Raw genomic sequence first — 9,452 nt, forward strand, 5'->3', positions numbered from 1 at the left:
ATAAAAGATATATGTGCAGGTATATCCATTATTACAGAACAATATTAAAATTAATGTGCTTCATCTTTCCTATATACCACCGATTTCCCAAAACCTCTGTTGGGGAATGATGCTCAAATAACTTGTTAAAGCTGTTTTTTCTGTCCTTTTAAGTTGCTGCAACTGACTTAGTGTGTTTGGAATCGGCTACTCTTCATAGACAGTCCCAAAAAGTAGAATTTAATATTCCACATCACACTAGGTTGATTGGTCCAATTCAAGATAAAACAAATTTGTAATTCATTGTTCTAAAATGTTTTGATTGAATCTCTCCCCTCCAAAAACACCTGAAAAAGATAAATGCTTATACGATGTGAACAAAGTTGATTACATAGTTTCCTTTGGAATGCACCTATTAACCACATGTACTTCAAAAGCACTAATACGAATTGCACCTGAACAGCAAACGCAGACACCCCATAACTAATTTTGAAATGGCTGTAATGATCTCAACCCAGTTGTTTGAATCGTTAGCCCCCCTCGAACTTTGAGTCTTGTTGGGCCCCTGCATCACCACCTTGTTGTCTGTCCTCACTTGAAACTGGTGACCTCTGATAAGTGAAGAAAACCACAGAAGAGCTGCAAAGCTGCCTGCAGCTCACTGGGGTTTAAAGAGCATGCTGCTTGTAGGTGATCCCATTTGCCCTGTATTGAAAAGGTACCTAAAGCGGTCCTGCAACCTAACTTGATGGCATCTGTGGTTAGCACCTGTGATGGGATTTTTTTAAAAGGTAAGCCTTCAGCTAAATTCAAGTCCTCCAACCACCATCCCAATGCCCTCCATAGTTGGTCTGACATGGGGATCTGTTGTCTGTATCCTGTGTGCAAGTTAGACAATGGAGTAAGAGTTGATTCATTAGTGTGGTACATATGAGTCATGCAAATGAGAGGACATTGATTGAAGCTGCCATCAGTCCCTGAACTCTCCACCACTGAGATACAGGCGGAGCAGTCTGATTAATAAAGTTTCAGGATGCAAATGCGTCATTATCTTACGCCTGCCTCACAGCAGGCGTAAGACTGACGCAGGCACATTGAAATGGGACTTGCCCATGTTAAATGGCCCATTGCTGAAGTTGCGTCACTTTTGTGACACACTCCAGCAATGCGTCATTTTTGCGCCCACAGATACGTCAGAAAAACTGACGTATCCGCTTTGCGACATGATGCATCATATTGTAAATATGATGTATCCACCATGTCGCAAGGTTGGCGCAATGAAAAGTGACGCATCACTGTTTTCACGCAGCGATGTGCCACTTTTCATAAATGAGGCCCGTAGAGTCTCCTTAAAAAAAATAGCAAGAGATGAGCCAATCATCTACTTAAGGTAAAACGTTGATGCCTCTCTGAATACTTCCCACCAAAGGTGCTAGCTCCTTGCAAAACTCCCCTGGGGAAGAAGAAATTCCCCAAAAGGCAGTCTCATTGCCTAGCACCTGTAAACTACATGCATCAGGGCCTGCTAGTTGCCTGCCGTGGACGCTCGTAAATCACCAACTTAACAATTCCAGAGACACAGTGAGATTCCCCTAAATAATTCACCCCTTTGTATGTTTTAAGAATAACTAGGTAAGTATTGGGGCAACAATGACTAGTACATTACACTCACTCGCTCAGCAGCGGCGTGTACTAAAAAGAAGGCATTTGAGTGTGCAAGAGCAAAACCTCACCTCAATGTACATTTTAAGAATAATAAAAAAATAGTTGTTACCACTTACCTGCAAGTTGCTTGAAGGTCTGCAAAAAGAAAAGAACAGTCGTGGAAGGGGTGGGATCTCCCTTTCTCAGATTAAGGAGGAAGAGGAAGTTGGCCACCGTGGGGACGAATGGGAGTAAGTAGTATTTTTTTTCTGACTTGGAATGTTTGGGTGGATGAGCTGAATCTCATCCTCTAATGACTGTGGAGAGAAAGTAATGGATGGAAAAAGACAGCGAAGAGAGGAAGGGGGTATGGCTCGTTGCCAGTGTTGTGCCATGAGCATGCTTGTCATGAAACACATGCCACAAAAGACGACATCACCACAGCCATGAAACACCTCAACTTCCAACTCCAAACAGACAGCAAAACCACCATCAGGGGCACCCTCACCTACCATCCTCCAGGACCTCGTCCAGCATTCTACAACTTTACCCACAACTTCACTGCCCTCCTCGCCATAGGCTCCAACAACTACATTTTCCTCAGCGACCTCAATCTCCATTTCAATGAACACAATGCCATCCACACTACCAATCTCCTCTACAGCATGAACAACATCAGACTCATCCAACTCATCCACAATACCACACACCGCAGGCCACATGCTAGACCCCGTCTTCTCCTCCGGTGACAGTCACACCATGAAACTCACCTAGACTGATCATGCCATCGTCCACATCAACATCACTAGCTCACAGACCTCATCCCCCAGTCTGTCCAATGCCCTTCACCACAGCTGGAGCAAAGTTTCAAAGGACGCATGGATCAATGCCCTCAACACCACCCACCCCATATCCTCCTACAACTTAGACCAGAACAACACAAACTTCAACAATTGGATCACCAATTGCACCTACATCATCGCTCCCATCTGCAACAACACCCACAGAAGGTCCTCTAAGCAGGCTAGATGACACACTGAAGACCTCAAAACTGCTAAATGACCGTGTACACAACTGGAAAATAGCTGGTGCACCAGCAAGGACACGACCAACAAGACTGCCATAAAGACATCTATCAACCTCCACCAAAGATAGTTGACAGAATCAAAGAAAAAGGCCTTAGCCTCATGGATTGAATCAAGCTCCAATAGGAGCAAAGAACTCTTCAATATTGGCAAAGAATTCTCCAACCCCTCAGCTGCAACAAACAACTTTACCCCTTCACAGGAACTATGCGACAACCTTGCAAACTTCTTCAATGACAAGATTGCTAACATCAACATGAACTTCAAACCCCAGCCCAAGGCCCCCCACTTCTTCAAGCAACACAACAGCCCTGCTACCACCACAGACATCCAACAAACCGAACAGAGCCAGCTTGCCCTACAGGACACCGCCTTCATCATGAACTCAGTCCATTCAGGGGCCCCAACCCACCCATGCTCCCATCACATCTTCAACCTAGGTGAAGCCAGAATCAGCCACATACTCAACACCTCAATTGCCACAGCCACTTCCCCAAAGACTGAAAACATGCAGACAACAACACCCTACTAAAGAAACTGGTAGAGCCTAGCTAACTCAACAACTACGACCGAACTCCCTGCTCCTATTCCCGGCCATAGAATTAGAAAAAGCCATCAACCAACATCCCTGCTCATATCTGGAATGGAACCTCCTACTCAACTCATTCAATTCTGGATTCTGCAGTAACCACAGCACCAAGACAGCTGTAATTGTGGCTACCGATGACATCCAAGCTCTACCCCACCGAGGAGAGTCCGCGGCTCTGATCTTCCTAGACCTCTCAACAGCCTTTGATACAGTCTCCCATCACACACTCATCACAAGGATACACAAAATAGGCATTGTAGTTGCCCCTCTCAGATGGATCCCCTCTTTCCTCACCAGGAGAACAAAAAAAGTCTGCCTCCCCCCTTCACCTTCAAACCCAAGGAAATAATCTTTGGAGTACCGGAAGGATCCTCATTCAGTCACACCCTCTTCAATCCCTAAATGACACTGAACATCATATCCTAGGCCGAAGACACAAAACTCATCCTCTCCCTCTTCGAAGATGCCACCAAAACCAAGACCAAGACCAACTTCCACAATTCCATGACAGACGTCGACGACTGTATGAAGGACAACTACCTGAAGCTTAACTTAGACAAGACAGAGGTACTGATATTTTTAAACATAATCTCGCCGTGGGATGCATTCTGGTGGCCCTCAGAACTTGGACCTGCTCCCACCCCCACTGACCATGCTACAAACTTAGACATCATTCTGGACAACAAGCTAACCATGATGACACAGGTCAACTGTATCTCCTACTTCTGCCCCTTCATCCTCTGCATGCTTCATATGCTATTCAAACGGCAATCCCAAAGCTCAAAATGCACTATCACCTAGGCTCCCCTCTCCAGCCGCCTGGACTACGGCAATGCTCTCTACACAGGGATCGCACATCACCTCCTCTGATGACTACTGATCAAACAAAATGCCACAGCCAGACTCATCCTGCATCTTCCTAGATGAACCCACATCACCCATTACCTCGAGGAACTCCACTGGCTCCCTGTAAACAAAATATGACAGTTTAAGCTCCTGACCCATGCATTCAAGGCCCTACACAATAGCGGACCTGCCTACTTGAAGCACCGCCTCAACTTCGATCAGCCCTTTTGCTAACCGTCACCCCCGTATCCGACGTTGCAGATGCAGAGGTCGCTCCTTCTCCTACCTAGCAGCAAAGACATGTAGCAAGCTACTCTTTCATCTACGGACCTCCCCATTTCTTTCAGGGCTCCGAAAGTCCCAGAAGACCCTGGCTATTCGGCAAATCAACTGGACCCTGCCAGTGCTTGGATACTCTTATGGGTGAAAAGAATCTCTCTACAAATCTACTGATTGATTGATTAATTGAGTTGGCTCTCGGGTCCCCCAAATGCCACACATTTAGGGGACTCTAAATCTGAAGTTAGTACTAGTGGTGCAATGTCTGACAGAAAACCTCTCCCCTCATAATTCATATAATTATTATGGTTATTATTATTATTATAAGTAATAGCAGGAGTAATAATGTAATGAATATTTTGTTGTCATACCAACAGGTTTCCTGAATCTTTTCATGAATTCCATGCATGAAGAAATAGATCAAGCTTCCTAAATCTACCTCTGAAAGGAGAAAACAGTGCCAAGTCCCTCCCTCCATGTCTGATAGAGAAAGCCCCAGGTACTCCTAATCTCAATAGGGAAAACATGTCCGCCCTTCCCCTCCGCTCCGTGACGTCACTGGACGTGTGAGGAAAATGCACGTGGGCTTCGGTTCCAGGAGCAGAGAGTGCTGCGGGACACCGCATCCCACAGGTGACAGGAATCCGGCCTAGAAGAGGGTGCCTGGGGACAGCTACTCACGGCTGACGTGAACCAGCCCTGCTGATAGGACAGAACGCCTCGGGGCTGAGCCTGTCACGAGCCCAAGGTGCCTTGAAAGCAACGGGAGCTTGAAGCGCTTGTGGGAGAGGAGAACCTTCCTTATTAGATGCTGCGACGCCCCCGGTACTGCCCTCCAACTCTTTCCCATGTAAGAGAGCGTGTGCTGCGGACTATCGTTGAATATGTTTATGTTACTTTTAAGGGCACTTCAACATGTTGAAAAATATAATTTTAAAAAAACATAGTAGCTTAATTGTAAGATCATGTCTACATTATGGTTTGGCCTCTTATGTTATGCAGTGTAAGACTTTTTCACCGTTTGCTCGTCTATGTTCTGATTTTGTTACTTTATGTAAGATTAATTCCCGTCATGTTTTAAGTTATAGTATGCCATGCTGCCTAGGCTATGAAATGTTATTCTAAGTTGTACTGCACTACTATATTGTTTTTGGATCTCTTATTTTTGTATTGCGTGATTTACTGCATTATTTTAGGCTCTTCAATGTTCACATCACGTCATTAGTAGTTACGTAGTAGGCTGTGTTGTGTCAGGTTGTGTTGTGGCACGCCAGCATGGACACAAAGGGGAGCAAGCGCCTTAAATCGGGCAGCCACTGGTAGGAGAAGGTACCCCAGGTTCCTGAAGCATCTTGTTAATACAAATTTCGATCCCGTCTGATCCCCAGCGAACAGTGACATCTTGAGGATTTTTGTGGCCCTGGGCCAAACATATTTTTGGGCCCCCTTGTGAACAGCTTTAAATTGATGATCTAATTTCCGCTCTTTCAGGCCCTCTGGGGCCTGGTCCCTGACATAGCACAAGCGCTCTTGACCAAATTCGAAATGTGTGTTTTCAATATTGTAATACATCAGCAGCTCAGTAATATTACTGAAATAATCTCTGGGACACCCTCCCATTTCTTGCATGTGAGGTCCTTTTTAGGGCTTGGGCCTACGTCACACTGCGTAGCAGTGGTCGGAGCCCAAGAGTCCTGTAGTTAGCATATCCGAAAAGCTACCTAAAAGATTCCTGGCTGCTCGTGATTTTTCGTCCTTCTTTTTGGCAGCTGCATGGCAATTGGACCTCCCATGCATGTTTTTTTAAAAGAGAGCACGCAATAGGCCATAGGCGGTAGAGTAGCTCCTCCTATGGCATATTGCGTGCGGTTACGCGCACCAGAAGGCCATATTTCTTCAATTATCGCGGCTGTCAGGGGCCGCGGTAATTGAAGACAGATGCTGTTTTTTTTTAAATTTCCTCTTCTTTTCTCTCTTACTTCTCTCTACCGTTTTTCTCTCTTTTTCGCTATTCTTGTCTGTTCCCTTTCGCTTTCTTGCTCAACCACACACGTTTTCCACTGAAGGAATAAGGGCTGGGACTTATTATAATATCATAATACCTGGCCAATGCTTGTATCTCTCGTTGCTTCTGTCGCCTTTTCTCTTCTGGGACCTCCTGCTTAGTTTGCCATAGAAAACTCAAATTGAATTTTTTCATGCCAGATTGTGATATTTTTCCTTGCAGCCAAAGGCATTTCAAAATGTGTTTATGTTTCCATCGAGTTCGCATGCCTAACAAGGAAATGGATGAATGGATTTGAACGGGCACCTGCCCGTGCCAGCTGGTTGAATGTGCACGTGTTTAATATCTCAAATTAAAGCATCGCAACCCTTTCGGCACGGGGTTGGGAGGGGAAAGAGGGAGTGATGGCTCAGTGACTTAAAACACGTACAGAAAGCATCTGTGTTTGACACATCATGAGATCGAACGCAAGCAAATCAACTCAGGCGTCTATCCTTGCAAGGTCGATAACAATAAACATCCGCGGTTTCTGCGGCACGAAACCCTTTGGGTCGATCATGGCTCTTAACAAATACACCAAATGCGCCACCACCTGCACACCTCCCGGTTGGCGCTAAGGTGAGGCAGGGGGCAGACGGACTCAGTTCTGAATAGCTGATTTCCAAACGTCTGCGTTATTGGTAGTGTAAGACACATACTGATTGAAACTCCATTTTGTCCAGCGCAGCCAATCAGCACAAATCATTTAGATCCATGTAAGGGAAAACACAGGCCTGTGTCTGGAGCAGTTGCTTTCTGCACTCCGAGGAAAGCCTGTAAACCCAGAGCTCACTTCAAGGCCTGCACGCACATGGAAGCGGGAAAAGGCACTTCATCCAACAATCTTTCAGTCCTACGAAATATGAAACGACAAATTTCTGTTTCCAAATAACAGAATCGCATGCTCATGAAGTTGCCTTTAAATATAATCACTAGGATTTGTGAGTATTATGAGGAGAAATATTGCTTAAGTTTTTCGGGGAAAAAATCTCTGGAAACACTCTGCTATTTTACATCCACAGGTTTAAAGATGAACGTTGCGAGTTAGCTGTATCAGTTCACCTTAAAAAGGTGCCTGAAAAACTGTTGCATGCTGTATGTACCACTCCAATATCAAAAGTACATGAGGGAGTTACTTTGGGACACAATTCCCAAATGAGACACTTTAGCCATGACGTATTACGGGAGACGAAGACGAAAAAGAATAAGGGTAATTTCGTTTTATTTGTAGTTTGTCAAACTTAACTCGTCCAGGGATGATGGTCGCACATTAATTAGTGTGTCTGTTATGTTAATTAGTGCCGATCCTTTGTCTCGCTCTTATTGGGGACAATGCAGACAGAGAGGTCTTTTACAGTCTACTTGTCGTTGGAGGTGGGTAGGTCTCCTAGTGTCTCGTCGTATTGTTGGCCCATCCACTCCCTACCACGTTCGCAGAATCATTAGCCTGTTTGTGGGGGGCTGTTAATGATTTTACTTGGGCTCGGTGTGTGTGTTTTTTCCCCTCGGTGTATGCCTGCTGCGGTGCCTAAATCTTGCATGCAGTCAAAAGATATGTGGCCTAGCGGTGAAGTTTACTAAGATGGCTGCCTCCCCTCCACCAGATGTCATACAGTGATATGTCATGTTCGCGTTTTGGAGTAGTGCAGCGTTCACTGACTAGTCACTTGTTTAGGGCTCGTGCAGAGTGTGTGCGAGAGCGACAGTGAGTGCAGATTGAGTGCGAGAGCGACAGTGAGTGCAGAGTAGAGTGAGTGCGAGTGACAGTGAGTGCAGAGTGAGTGCGAGAGCGACAGTGAGTGCAGAGTAGAGTGAGTGCGAGTGACAGTGAGTGCAGAGTGAGTGCCAGAGTGACAGTGAGTGCAGAGTCACAGTGAGTGCAGAGTGAGTGCAGAGTGACAGTGAGTGCAGAGTGACTGTGAGTGCAGAGTGAGTGCGAGAGCGACAGTGAGTGCAGAGTGAGTGTGAGTGCAGAGTGAGTGCGAGAGCGACAGTGAGTGCAGAGTGAGTGCGAGAGTGACAGTGAGTGCAGAGTGAGTGCGAGAGTGACAGTGAGTGCAGAGTGAGTGCGAGAGTGACAGTGAGTGCAGAGTGACTGCGAGAGTGACAGTGAGTGCAGAGTGAGTGCGAGAGTGATAGTGAGTGCAGAGTGAGTGCAGAGTGAGTACAGAGTGACTGTGAGTGCAGAGTGAGTGCAGAGTGAGTGTGAGAGTGACGGTGAGTGCAGCGTCACTGCGAGAGTGACAGTGAGTGCAGAGTGAGAGCGAGAGTGACAGTGAGTGCAGAGTGAGTGCCAGAGTGACAGTGAGTGACAGTGAGTGCAGAGTGAGTGCCAGAGTGGCAGTGTGTGAGCATGCAGGGTGAACAGTGTGTGAGTATGCAGGGTGAGCAGTGTGTGAGCATGCAGGGTTAACAGTGTGTGAGTGTGTAGGGTGAGCATTGCGAGTGTGTAGGGTGAGCAGTGTGTGAGTGTGTAGTGTGTGAGTGTGTAGAGTGAGCAGAGTGTGAGTGTGCAGGGTGAGCAGTGTGTGAGTGTACAGGGTGAGCAGTGTGTGCAGGGTGAGCAGTGTGAGAGTGTGCGGTGAACAGTGTGAGTGTGTAGGGTGAACAGTGTGTGAGTGTGCAGGGTGAACATTGGGTGAGTGTGTAGGGTGAACAGTGTGTGAGTGTGCAGGGTACGAAAACTCGAAGTAAGTCCACCACACACACACACATAAGACACCACCCATAAGACCACACACATAAGACCCCACACATAAGGCCCCACACATAAGACCCCACACATAAAACCCCACACATAAGACCCCACACACTCACCACCACACACTCACCACTACACACTCAGTGCAAACTTACACACACTCACCACCACACACTCGCAACCACACACGCAAGCACACACACACACACACACATGCTTTCACCAGGCACACACACCACCAGCCGTCAGTGCACACTTTCACCAGGCACACACACCACCAGACGT

This window comes from Lissotriton helveticus, chromosome 7, assembly GCF_964261635.1.
Source record: "Lissotriton helveticus chromosome 7, aLisHel1.1, whole genome shotgun sequence".
NCBI lineage: Eukaryota > Metazoa > Chordata > Amphibia > Caudata > Salamandridae > Lissotriton > Lissotriton helveticus.